The 11,916-nt window shown below is 46.4% G+C and overlaps 1 long non-coding RNA gene across 1 annotated transcript; it reads left to right on the top strand.

Moving 5' to 3' along the window:
* The first annotated feature begins 8,071 nt into the window (after positions 1-8,071).
* On the top strand, positions 8,072-10,883 carry LOC104914142. Its single transcript, XR_795838.3, has 3 exons — positions 8,072-8,658; positions 9,408-9,538; positions 10,513-10,883. It is a non-coding gene; the product is annotated as an uncharacterized LOC104914142 (long non-coding RNA).
* The last annotated feature ends 1,033 nt before the right edge of the window (positions 10,884-11,916 follow it).

The raw sequence follows: 11,916 nt of genomic DNA, 5'->3' as shown, positions 1-11,916 counted from the left end.
AAAAAAAAAAAAGGAGAAATTGTACCTTAATTACTTCACAGTACAGCTATTCAGTGGTGTGGATCTGTTTAATCAGGACGTTAAAGAATGGCAGCGTGTCATTACCCAACACAAAGCACTGAATCCAATCACTGACATGCTAACATGCAAGCAAAATGATGACTGCCTTGTTTTACTGCAGTTCTGTTGCCAGCCTTCTGTTGCTGAAGCCTTCCTTGGATTTACATTTATGCAAGATGGTTTTGTGGTATATTTGGTGTTCTGTTTGGCTAGGTGTGGAAACACAAACCCTAGAAGAGCTTCCAGTGTGTCTTCTCATGGGCAAAGAGGTTCAGTGCCTGAACATAGCCAAGCTTCAGTTTAGGTAATAGTGCTCATAATGTTTTGCACATTGCGCTCTGCACAGCTACAGAAATATGCCATTCTTTGTCTGAAACATGCTAAATGTCAGTTTATGGCTCCTCTCCCTCAGCAGTGTGGCTGGAGGTGTATGTTTAGACAGTTTTGAAGCAAGATGAATACAACTTCATGCTTCGGTTGCGTGGTGCTCCGCTGACTCCAAATTAGTACATTAATGTTTAGCAAAAACTGACAACTCTCTTCAAGAGATATGGTTTCTATGCACTATGCTATATTTACATAATTACAGGCTTCTTCTAGTATTCTCATTTATGTTCAAATGATATAAAGGCCTATTAAAATGCAGTGAGGTATTTGCGTTTACTGAACAGTCTTCCATTCAGCGAATTCTCCCTCCCTGCTCTCTAGCAGCTACAGTCTGAGCTCCTCTAAAATCAAGGCACTAAGCAACACGATCTGGTTGGACCTGCTCTGAGAAGGGCATTAGATTAGGTGACCTCCAGAGGTCTCTTCCAATCTAAATTACTCTAGGATTTAATGGCTTAAAGATGAAATCTTCCCTTAGCTCCTTTAATGCACTCCTTATGTAATGTATCTCATAACATGTTTCCCCCTCAGCTTCTCTTTTGTAACCCACAGCCAAATGTTCAAGGAGACAGCACCTTCAGCATCTGGATGCTCACTGTCCGACCCTAGCTGGCCTGCAGTTGAGAATGGGATACACAAGACAGAGGAAATGCCATGCAGGCAGCAGTTTACTTTCCACCACTCACCATTACAGTCCTGGGGGAGAAAATCCTGACAGACATCGCAGCAAACTGTTTCCTATTGCTGCCCATGGTTCAGTTCATCAGAAGTCATTTCAGTGATGGGTTCTCCACGTGGAATGTTCCACAGAGCAGCCATGTGCGCTGGTGCTGATGAATTAGCAAAGCAACTAACGATGACATGTTCAGGAGGAGAGAACATCTGGCTGCCATGGCAGCTCAATAACTTAATTACTGCACACTTCCATCCCAAACCTGTGTAGGTTACAAAGGAAGCTATGCATCAAAACAGGTAAGCACGTTCCTCTCACTCTCTTATAATGACAAACCAAAAAATGACTTCCAGCTCAGACCCAGCAGATTCTATTGCACAATTTGCCAACTTTCATTTCCAAGCAAGGCATCCAAACTACATTAAGCTCTCACTACAACATTCTGTTCGTTTTCAAAGGAGCTGAGCACTCCTTGGCCAGTTTCCACCATGCATGACAGGTGCAAACCCCGAGGACGATTAGGACTGCAAAGCTGTGTGTAAGAGGTGGCCAAGAACAGGAATAGTGCTTTTTCAGTGGCCACTCCAAACTCACTCTCCAGCATCCTTCCTTATTCTTAGCCATTGAAGAGTCCTCAACATGCATGCATGTAATGAGAAATACCCCAGCCACAGCAGAATCTGGAGATGGAAATTGCTAGGTGGCAGCTACCAGATGGGCTTTGTTTTGAAGCTTTGTTATTCTTGCTCATCAGAGCAAGCACTATTCACGCTGATAGCTAATAATTTGTATTGTCTAACTGAATGGATCTTTACCTTCCTTTCTGATCTGAATACTTGTTTTGCAGAAGATGACACAGCTGCGAGACTCAATTAAACGGATTAAGGTTTTGCAGCAGCAAAATGGAAACTACAAAGCACATTCCTGACCACATAGAGGAATATTCTTTCCTCAGCTGAAAAAAGAAACGTTACGTGGGCATGCCTCTACTTAGAGTGTTAGCTTTCTTTTAAAAGCAAAATGGATTTATCAATAAACTAGTATCAAACAATTCTTTCTTCCCCCTAAGTGAACCCAGCAGCATCCATTTACCAACAGCACTGGAGGAGATCCAGAAGGCTTTGTTGAGACTTCCCCTCATCCACAGTTTAGCTCAAACCACTCTCCTCCAGCAGGCATCTTTCAGCACTGAAAACTCCTTGTTTCTTCCCCTCCCTTCCCCCCCTGGGCCTTGGCTCGGGATGGAGCTCCCCAACCTCTCTGCTCCTTTTGTCTCTTGTCTGAAAGGCTTTTCCTGTGCTGCTGCCTGCCAAACGCAGCGAGGTCTTGCCCTCTGGCTGCAGCAGTGCTGGAAGTACTGACCGACTGGGGCAGCACAGAAGGGCCCTCACCCTTGGCTGTACCCCGAAGATTTGCCAAATGTCTCTTGATAGCATAACTTTTAGCAGCTACAGATCGCTTATCTGCTCTCTGTTGCCCCATATGATGGACAATCACATGTCCAGCACACTTCAGCTAGTAAATCATCCTGTAGAAAGAACCTTGCTGTGCTGGTCGTCCCTAATGTTGTCTTGGGCCATGCTCTGGAGATGAGATGGTGTGCCTTGGGTCAAGGAGGAAATTCCCAAGCCCACACAAAAAGCCAAAACGCTGGGGGTGGAGGGAATTACTGGGCAGGAAATAGGAACCAGTGCTGCTTGGAGCAAAAATTAATAGGTTCTCTGTGTTGGCTGATGTCGTCCAAGCAAGGGGGAACAAAGTTGGCATTGTAGTACCCAAGCCTCAGCAGCAGAAAAAGAACTGAAGCTCTAAGTCAAGGGTCAGAACAACAGTGTGCAACCCTGTGGGACTCCCACGTATGCATCCTCCATCCTTTCCCACTGTGGTTAAACCAGCTGGAAACCTCGAGCTCTTCTTGATTTCTTGGCATCTTGCACACCTCATCCCACAGAGTTCAGAAGTGCAGGTAAAAGAGAAGCATAGAGCACAGTAATTATGGGGAGAGATCAGGCACCTTTGCAGATAACTCCTATTTCCACTGTACCAAACAGGGACTGCTATTTTACTGTCACTTTTGCAGTTTATGTTTTAAATCTTCTTTCTGCTCTATCATGGGATGCTCTGCTTTCTGCACTGAAATACAACATCTTTTCCTTTCGTCTGCAAGCCTGCACCTATGCACTGTATCACATGGAAGTACACTTTTCCCACTGTCTTGAGGAAAAATGGTACCACCTGTGTTATCAACCAGGAAAACACCAGAGTTTACTTCACTGCAGACAATTCCAGTGCCATTATGAAATGCAAAACACTCACCATTAACCTCCTCGTGCAAAGTTTAATGTTTTCTTTCCCTCCACCTCCGTATGTCCTGACTCCTCAGGTGCCTCTAACCCAGGCTGCAATATTAAACCAGGAATAACTGCAGCAAACACAAGTAATGAAAGATTAAGGATGAGCCCAGAGGCAATAGCAGTTTGAATTCTGAGAGAAGTCACTTCCCATCCATCAACATATAGGATCTATCAGCTTGGAGCAGTGCGGTCCTGTCAACCAGCCTGCCATTGGCCCATAGGTTCCTGCATTATCTCCGAGTTCAGATGAGTCAGAGACTTCCATTACTCCAAACTCCTTAACTCCATCCAGCTGAACCTCTTTAATTTTGCTCATAGAGCACTGAAGGCAGCAGTCTTACTAAATGCCAGCTTGCTGCCTCCTCATCCTCCAGCCCTCAGATAGCAGCTTACCTGCAAATGCAAGTGCCCCATCTGAAGGGCAAGCCTGCAAGCAGGGAAAGCAGGGAAGGGTGTGGGAAGGGGAATGGGACAGGAAAGGGGTAGGGGCCTCCTGCTATGTCAGTGCTATCTTTGTGGCCATTTCCTACATCCTGGGGTGAGGTTTACAGGGTGGGGACAAATTCAGCCTTCCTGCCAAAAACTGGGTTTAGCAGAGAGGACAAAGGGGGTGATATTCTGGGAAGAAAGCAAGCTGTGGGAAACAGCATTGTTTCACTGATGCTGGAATGGAGCAAGAACAACTGTCAGGCTCAAATTGCCTTGTTCTCCAAGTAGTTACTGAGACTCCAGCATCACCACAACACTGTGAATGCAGTGGGATCGTGGTGATGTTAGGCTGGTATTCTTCTCATAAGCTGGTATGAGCAAAAAACAGCCTCAGGTCAAGCCACAAGTCCATGTACTTGCAAAACCTAACCTTGCTTTGTCTTGGGAGAACTGATACATCTCCTTCAGCTGCTCCCTGTGCTCATGGAGATCCGCTTTACAGCAGCTATATATATCTGTAAATGTCCCCATGCTGCATACTGTATTGTCAGCCCGACGCTGGGAGATTCAGGAGACAGAGCCACATGTCAGTCTGCTGTGTTAAATAAAGGCTGGCACAGCTGCTCAGATGCTGAGAAAGGACTGCAAGTTATGTATTTGTATCTGTGTGGATCTGAATGCATGTACGTGTAGGTCATACATTTTATTCCCATAAGATACCTTCTTTCCTTATCAAAAGACAGATGTATCCAGCCCCTGGAATTGCTGCATGTGCACATATACATTCACACACGTGTTCATGCACGCTGTTTCTATTAATGAACAGTATGGAAACCATTAAGCCTCGCTGCAGTGTGATGAAGCAGACTGGGTATGCAGGGGAGGGATTATCTCCCTCTCTGATATTATATAATCTGTTTAGGCTGTGCCACTTTCTGCTTATTTAAGGAATGAATGAGCACTTCACTCTGTGATGTGCCACCCATGAATTCTGACATCACTGCTTTAATCCACTGTAATGAATCTACTGCTTTTGAGCCATTCCCTACCACACGGCCCATGCTATATCCAGTCTATTTCCACTCCCAGTCACTGTCTGTGTGTGTTATTCCCCAGAAATAAGTGATGCTTAACTCAATCAGAGCAACAGAATGCTCTCTGCCCCCTAAAGAGACCTCACATATAAGCAAAGTGAATTGCTTTGTAGATAACAAAAGCAAGACAAGAATGCAATACGTGTGTGGGCACACTGCTGTAAATGGATCTTACTGGGGCTGGCTGGCCTTGTGTCCAGTGGGTTGACATGAGCTGTTGAGAACACACACAACCTTTCCATTGCTTCTTTCCTGGTCCTTTCTCCCTTCCTATAAATCAAGCTCTAAGCTGAATTCCTTTCCTTGCAAAAGGAGACAGCAACGTGCAAAAACAACAGAATCCATAGGTGCACTGTTTTAAAACAAACCTTCACCAGTAAACTTAAACACGCATCCCACTGAGCGAAAAGAGTGGAACGTTTTGCCACGAGGCTTGAGTAGGGCCATTACCTGTGGCCTTATTTTCTCCTCTGGGGAGCAGCGGCTCAGAGCAGCAATGAGCTCCTGCAGCAACACGTGTTGCTTACTCACTGCTTCTGAGACCTGTGCTGCTGCTGTCTCACCTGGTTTGTCAGGGCAGATGCATGCACGCCCAGGCTCTGTGCATACACATGGGATGAGTGGCAGAGCCAGTTGTTCCACCACTCAGCACCTCCCTTGCAGCCATTGCAAAATAGGTTTGGGGTTATCGGTTCCAGGCAGCTTTCAGGTTCAGAAACAAACAAGATGACTCTTTGCACAGGAATAACTATCCAGGAACCCGGCTCTGCTCTCTGTCCTCTTGGGTAGGGATGCAATGCATCTCCATGCAGCCTAGAAGGTACACACAACTCCCAGGGCTGCGTGCAGCCACGGCCTCCAACCCCTTGGCCTGGGACACCAAGCTCCTTAGAGCTCCAACACACAGACAGCGCTGTAGCTCCAGTTCCATGCTTTCCTTCCAAGATCTTAACAGGGCAGACTCAACAGTGCCTCAGAGAAGAGGAAGAAGCAATTAGAAAGCTCCTGGCAGGCACAAATCCCAACTTTCTGTGCTGGCCAGGATGCCTGCTCCTCCCTCTCCAATCTGCAATTGCTGGTCAAAGAGGAAGCAAATTCTGCTCTTGCTTCCTCTTCCTTTCCACACAGGAAAAGTCTGCACTGCATTGTGTTAGCACAGAGCTGAATCTGCCTTCTCTTTTACCTTTCTTTTTACTTCCCTTCCGTCCACCCCCCTTTTTAAAGCAAGCTTTACAGAAGACAAGCAGCACATTTGTTAAGGGTGGAGTTGTGTGCGTAGCAAACACTTGAGAAACAGCAGCCAGGAATCACTGTTAGTGTCTGAAATCAGAATACAGACCTGATCACCTGACAGTGATGAACCACAAGCCAGCAAGCACTCTTGGCTCCAAGGAAACATGATGACCTGTCCCCAAAATTCAACCAAACATGGACTGGAGGTCTGCTCTTTTCTTTATCCTGAATAACCAGAGGTACAAAACAAGCAGTTGCCTGCTTTTTGCAGCAAAGCCAGTGCTTAGGAAGCCAGAAAACCTCATGGTTGCACTGGCTTTCCTGCTGCAAAAAATTAATACTTTAGCTGAAATTTCAGTGTTATGAAACCAAGTTTTAAAGAGACAGGGCAGTTAGGAGGCTCAGAGTTGAGGCTTTAAGGGGATGGCCATTTCAGCAAGTTTGTCTTGACAACAGATGGGAAACAGTAGAGATGTTGACTAGAATATGCACCCCACAAATCAGAAGACACTGTGTGTCTAAGTGAAGAAACAGACTTGCAAGATACCCCAGCATGGATATAACTAACTGAAGAGTTGTAGTAGAATTTATAGTGTCTTGATCAGTGCATTAGCAGATAAGACAGCGTTTTATTCCTTATCCAGTGATTATAGCTCAAAGCTGCAGTGCCCTGTCGACAGTGCAAAAGCACAGGGCTGATGGTGGCCATGACCCTGGTGACACAGATAATGTGCTCACTTGGCCCAGCAGCAATCCTTTGAGGACCAGGACAGGGATCCAAGTACACCACATGGAACCAGGACAACCAGCAAAGCACCATTTCCAAAGCATGTGGCGCAGCCCAAGGCAAATGGCTGACTCTTCCACAGAGCATTTCAATAGTGCAGAAAAGCCAGCATCAGCATCTCTCTGGGTCTAATTATCCTCTTCTACCACAGGCTTATTGCTCTTTTGTGTTTTCTCCTTTTAGCAAGCTCCGTCAACTAACTTGCGACCCTCTTACATTCCTTGTTACAGCTACAACTAGCAACTTGCAAAACCCTGATCTAGGTTTTCTCAGTGGCTTTTGGCCTTCCCAAAAGGACAAGGCCTAGGGTTCCTTGTGGTTGCCCTCTGGAAGGCTCTGAGGAAACACAATCCAGTCTCACACGCAATTGAGCCAGAGCTCACCCCCAGCTAATTCATTAGGACTGAAAATACTTTTCCTTACACTTATCTCAAGGCAACCAGAGTGTGAGGGAGAGGGAAACATGTCAGAAGTCTATAAATGCCTGCAGAGGTGATTTCCATCTCCATGGAGGCATGTACATTCCAGCAAGCAAAGGACATGGAGAGGAGCAGCTGCTGAACTCCCATACTGATCTGTCAGACAACCAGAAACACTTCAGTTTGCAAATGTTCTTACAAGGTACATGCAGTTAGACAACAAAGTATGCTACAAGAGCATTATTATGGTAACAAAGTCAATTGGCCAAATTACGAAACAACAAAATTACCCCTGTCAGTGTGCCACATCATGGAACTTAAGAGCTCTCTCTCTCACAAGCAGCCTGAGAGATTGCATATCTGAGTTAAATACCATCCACTGCAAACTCACAGCTTCTACATCTGGCCAGTTTTGTCTTGGCAACCACAACAAAAAGTCCCTTACTGACTTGGAGCGTGGAGATGGCTTTGTGGGGCTTTAGCTTCAGATCCCCGGCTCTTTGGGACACTCTGCTCATGCAGTTCACAGTTCAAAATTACTCAGGAAACCACTTGCCAAAAAATTTGGCATCAAATACCACCATCAGTGCCAAGCCAGAGATCTCAGTTGAGTTCTCACCCAGGCAGTCTCTAATACCAGGGGATTTTCCTTGACTTCCATTGAAGAAATACCTTCAGATGTGCCCATGGTAACACAAGCTGGACTGCAGCTTTTCCTAAGCACTTAGAATCATAGAATCATATTTCAGGATTCCCGTGGCACCTTTGATGACAGGAATGCTCATTCCATATGCTTCTGTGTTACCACCCACAGAGCAAAAAAGCCTGCACCACATGAGGGTCCTGCTATGATCTGCTGTAAGCCTGACACAAGAGCAGCTGAAATGCAGCACAGAAGACCTCTTTGGGTGGTGCTGTCATAGCCACGGCCTTGGTATGGCACAAGCACATATGGTGACAAAAATCACACGTGGAGGGACAAGCCACCATGCTAGCTTGGGGATGGACCCCACCATAAAACATGCCCAAGTCCAACCTGCCTGATCTGGCCCTGCATTAGCCTTGGGCTCACTTCAGAATGATGCTGAGTAGGGGAGGCTGTGAACCAGGAGAGGAAAGGAAGCCTCAGTGCATGTGTGAAGCACCTGAGAAAGGTACAGGTATCTCGGAACTGGATGGACAGGATGGATTGCTGAGGCATGGAGAGCATCTCACAGCTGGGGTGAGAGGAAGAAACTCACTGTGACATCTCTGCTTTGACTCCTCCGTCACATACCTCAGCTCCTGTGACTTTAGAAGTGCAGTGATAAAGAGATGAGAAATAGAATAAATAAAGGCAGGAATTATGATTGATACAGATAGCATCGTGCTGCTTTTGTGATAACATCTTCTCACTCGTGCAACTAAACCAGCAAGTGATGGTAATGGTACTCATTAGGCACTGATTCAAAGAGAAGCTCTCTGTGTGGGCATATCTTCCTGTAACCACCATCAGTAGCAATGATCCTGCTTACATAAGAAGCCTTGTGTAACCAAAAACAACTTCAAATCAATGCATGTGCTCTTTTTGTTAAATGGGTTTAGTTAAACAAACGAAGAGTTTTGCTTTTGCCATTCTGGGTAAAATTTACATTTGCTTTCAAGTAACTTAAGCTAATAAGTTTGGTTTACATCAGTCTGCATGCCAACTGTGTGCAGTGCCAGTTGACAATAGCCAAAAGTCACACAAGGCACTGAACATCTTTCTTCAGAGCCCTCTCTAACACATGCTCAATGCTCAAGCAGCACGGACTCATCTAAAGTGGTTATGCACGCTTTAAACTTGTCTAATTCAATCTGTTACCAGACTTAGCAAGATCAGTTGGAGCTGAGTGTTTTTATTCCTTGCCATTCTGTTTGAAACACTCTACTGTTGTGGGAGAAAATACTTCCTGAACGTCCTTGTCTTTTCACTTCCTTTTCCTCTGGCAGATGACAACTGCTTTATTGCATCTCTCTTGGAGCTGCAGTTCCATGCCTGAGTTTCCCTTGGTAGGAGAGCTACAAGCATCACAGGTGGCTCGACCTGCTGGGAACCCTGAGCTCACAGCCTGATTAACGAGGTTAGTTAAGAGCAACAGCAGTGCTAGTTAAGGAAATAACCGCTTATTCCCCTCCCTCGTGGGAATTACCACAGAGGCATTTGGGGTTTTCTATGGCTCACAAAGTTCTGCAACCAGCCCCAGCAACTTGTTCCTCCTCTACCCTTGTCCTCCTGATTGCTCCCCCACACCCAAGATAGTTGATGATGTCCCCATCTGTTCCTTGGTGCCAAGTGCACCTGGAGATCACTGAGTAGGACCAGCAGAAATATGTTCCTAGATTTCCCAGGCTGCTGCTGGCCCAACAGGAGGCTCCCATGGCAGGGAGGGAGATGAAAGCCACAACATCCACTGGGGTTGCATTCAAATGTGCTAAAACTGGTCTTACAAGGTAATTAGCATTTGTTTTCTGAAGCAGAAGATACATGTCTCTACAAGATGCCCAACAGAAATAAGGTTTATCTGCCAGCCTAGAGATCGGAATGTATTTAAGTAATGAAAATCAAAAGGAGGGGAAAAAGGGTCAGCAACTGGGCCCTATGAAGTAGGAAGCAATGATGGATTGACTGCATATTCAGTATTGATTCGAAGAGCTTTGGCATGTAATTGGATTTGATTGCTAAAGTAGACTAGTTTGGTTGCCTTATTATGGGATGCCTGATACAGCGTGCCTTTATGCAATTGTTTTTAGTTTCTCTCCGTCTGTACATCAGACGGAAAACGATTTGATTCTCTCCACGCCTCACCGTTGAACTTATGACACAGCATTCAGTTTTGGTTTCACCACAAGCCTGCAAATGTCAGTACTTTGTCACAAATTCCCCTTACATATACATATCGGCCCTCCTGAATCATCCAGGCTTACTTCTCTCACCCAATCTCTTGCTCTAGACTACGTCTAGCCATTGGGGAAATAGTTCATAATTCCCTGCTTAAATAACTGGCTTTTGATAAAGGTCCAACACAGTACTCTGAGGGCTGTTTTGTTTTTACAGATGGAGCAGACAGAGCAGAATGATGCTGCCTGCATACTAAGAAACTTGGCCCGGAGCCCACGCACACCAAAGGCAAAATAAATAAATAAACATCTCCATCAATCTTGACGTCACTGGGGGAAAAAGGGTCACTGCCATGTGGAAGGAGACATCTGGACAGTGAGGTCACTGCTCTGGATGGATGCCACAGAGCAGTTCACATGCTCAGCAGCACCATAGGATAAAATGACAGTTAAAAAAAAAAATAAAGAAAGAATAAATTCTAACTGATACTGAGGGAGCAGAGGTTTAAGGATGGAGGTTCAGACCCTCTGCACGCCTGCCTTCATATCTAACTTTTCCTGATAAAAAACTCCTGTGATTCCAGGCACGCAAATAGGAGCAGCCCATCGTCTCACGGGGTGCTGCCCATGCCAATCCAGAAACAGCCCTGAGACAAGTAAGAGCAGGATCTCACCGTGCAATTACAGCTGCAAGGTGTGGAGGAGGACCCCCCCCACAGCCCTGGGGATCCCCAGATCTGGGCTGCAGCACCCACAGGGTGCACTCGCCCTGGGTTTTTACGTTTCCTGCAGCTGTACACAGCCACATGAATGCACACACAGAATGACAACCGTCCAGAGCAGCCACAACAGCAGACCACTGCAGCCTTTTGTACCAAGCTTCTATTCCGAGAAAATCCTTCCAAACACACGTGGGGGAAAATGCAAAGTATCCCATTTAATAAACAAAAACGTTTGAGGAGCAATGAGAAATGCCTGCTGGGATGGAGAGCCCCTTGGTAACCGTCCCCCAGCACGAATTTCCAACCAACTTGCTCCTGCAGGCTATTGTCTGCTTCCTTCTGTCCCCATCCAAGCACAGTGTGAATGCAGCAGGCGATCGCCAGCTGTGGAAGCTCCGATCTTTCCATTCTTGCACCAGGACATCCCACAGCACCCGGACACCCAGCCGTGGTGCTGCGGGCACAACGAGCATCTGCACCGGGCTCTGGGACTCCTCACCAGCCCCGAGCAGCGCTCAGGCGGCCCGATTTCAACGCAGCACAGCCAAGACGGAGTCTTTGTTATCAGAGCTCGGATTCCTTCAAGACTGCTAAATAAAAAAAGAATCCACCCTCCGAGAGACGGCGATGCGAGCGAGTGGAAGACGCCGTGTTTCTGAACACGGGCTTCAGGAGCGGTGGCAGCACATCCAGCAGCTCCGGGAGACGATGCCGGTTCCCCCGTGCTATGGAGCGAGTTGGGATGAGCCTTGAGCCGAACTTGAGCGGGCTGCCGGCACCGCATCCCCACCGCACGGGGCCGGTAGCTGCTTCCCTCTCCCCCTATCCACGCAGCCCTTCCGCTTTATTATTATTATTATTATTATTATTATTATTACTACTATTATTATTATTATTAT

This window comes from Meleagris gallopavo, chromosome 23 (assembly GCF_000146605.3).
Source record: "Meleagris gallopavo isolate NT-WF06-2002-E0010 breed Aviagen turkey brand Nicholas breeding stock chromosome 23, Turkey_5.1, whole genome shotgun sequence".
NCBI classification, from domain to species: Eukaryota; Metazoa; Chordata; class Aves; order Galliformes; family Phasianidae; genus Meleagris; species Meleagris gallopavo.
This window is presented reverse-complemented; position numbering and strand designations above follow the sequence as displayed.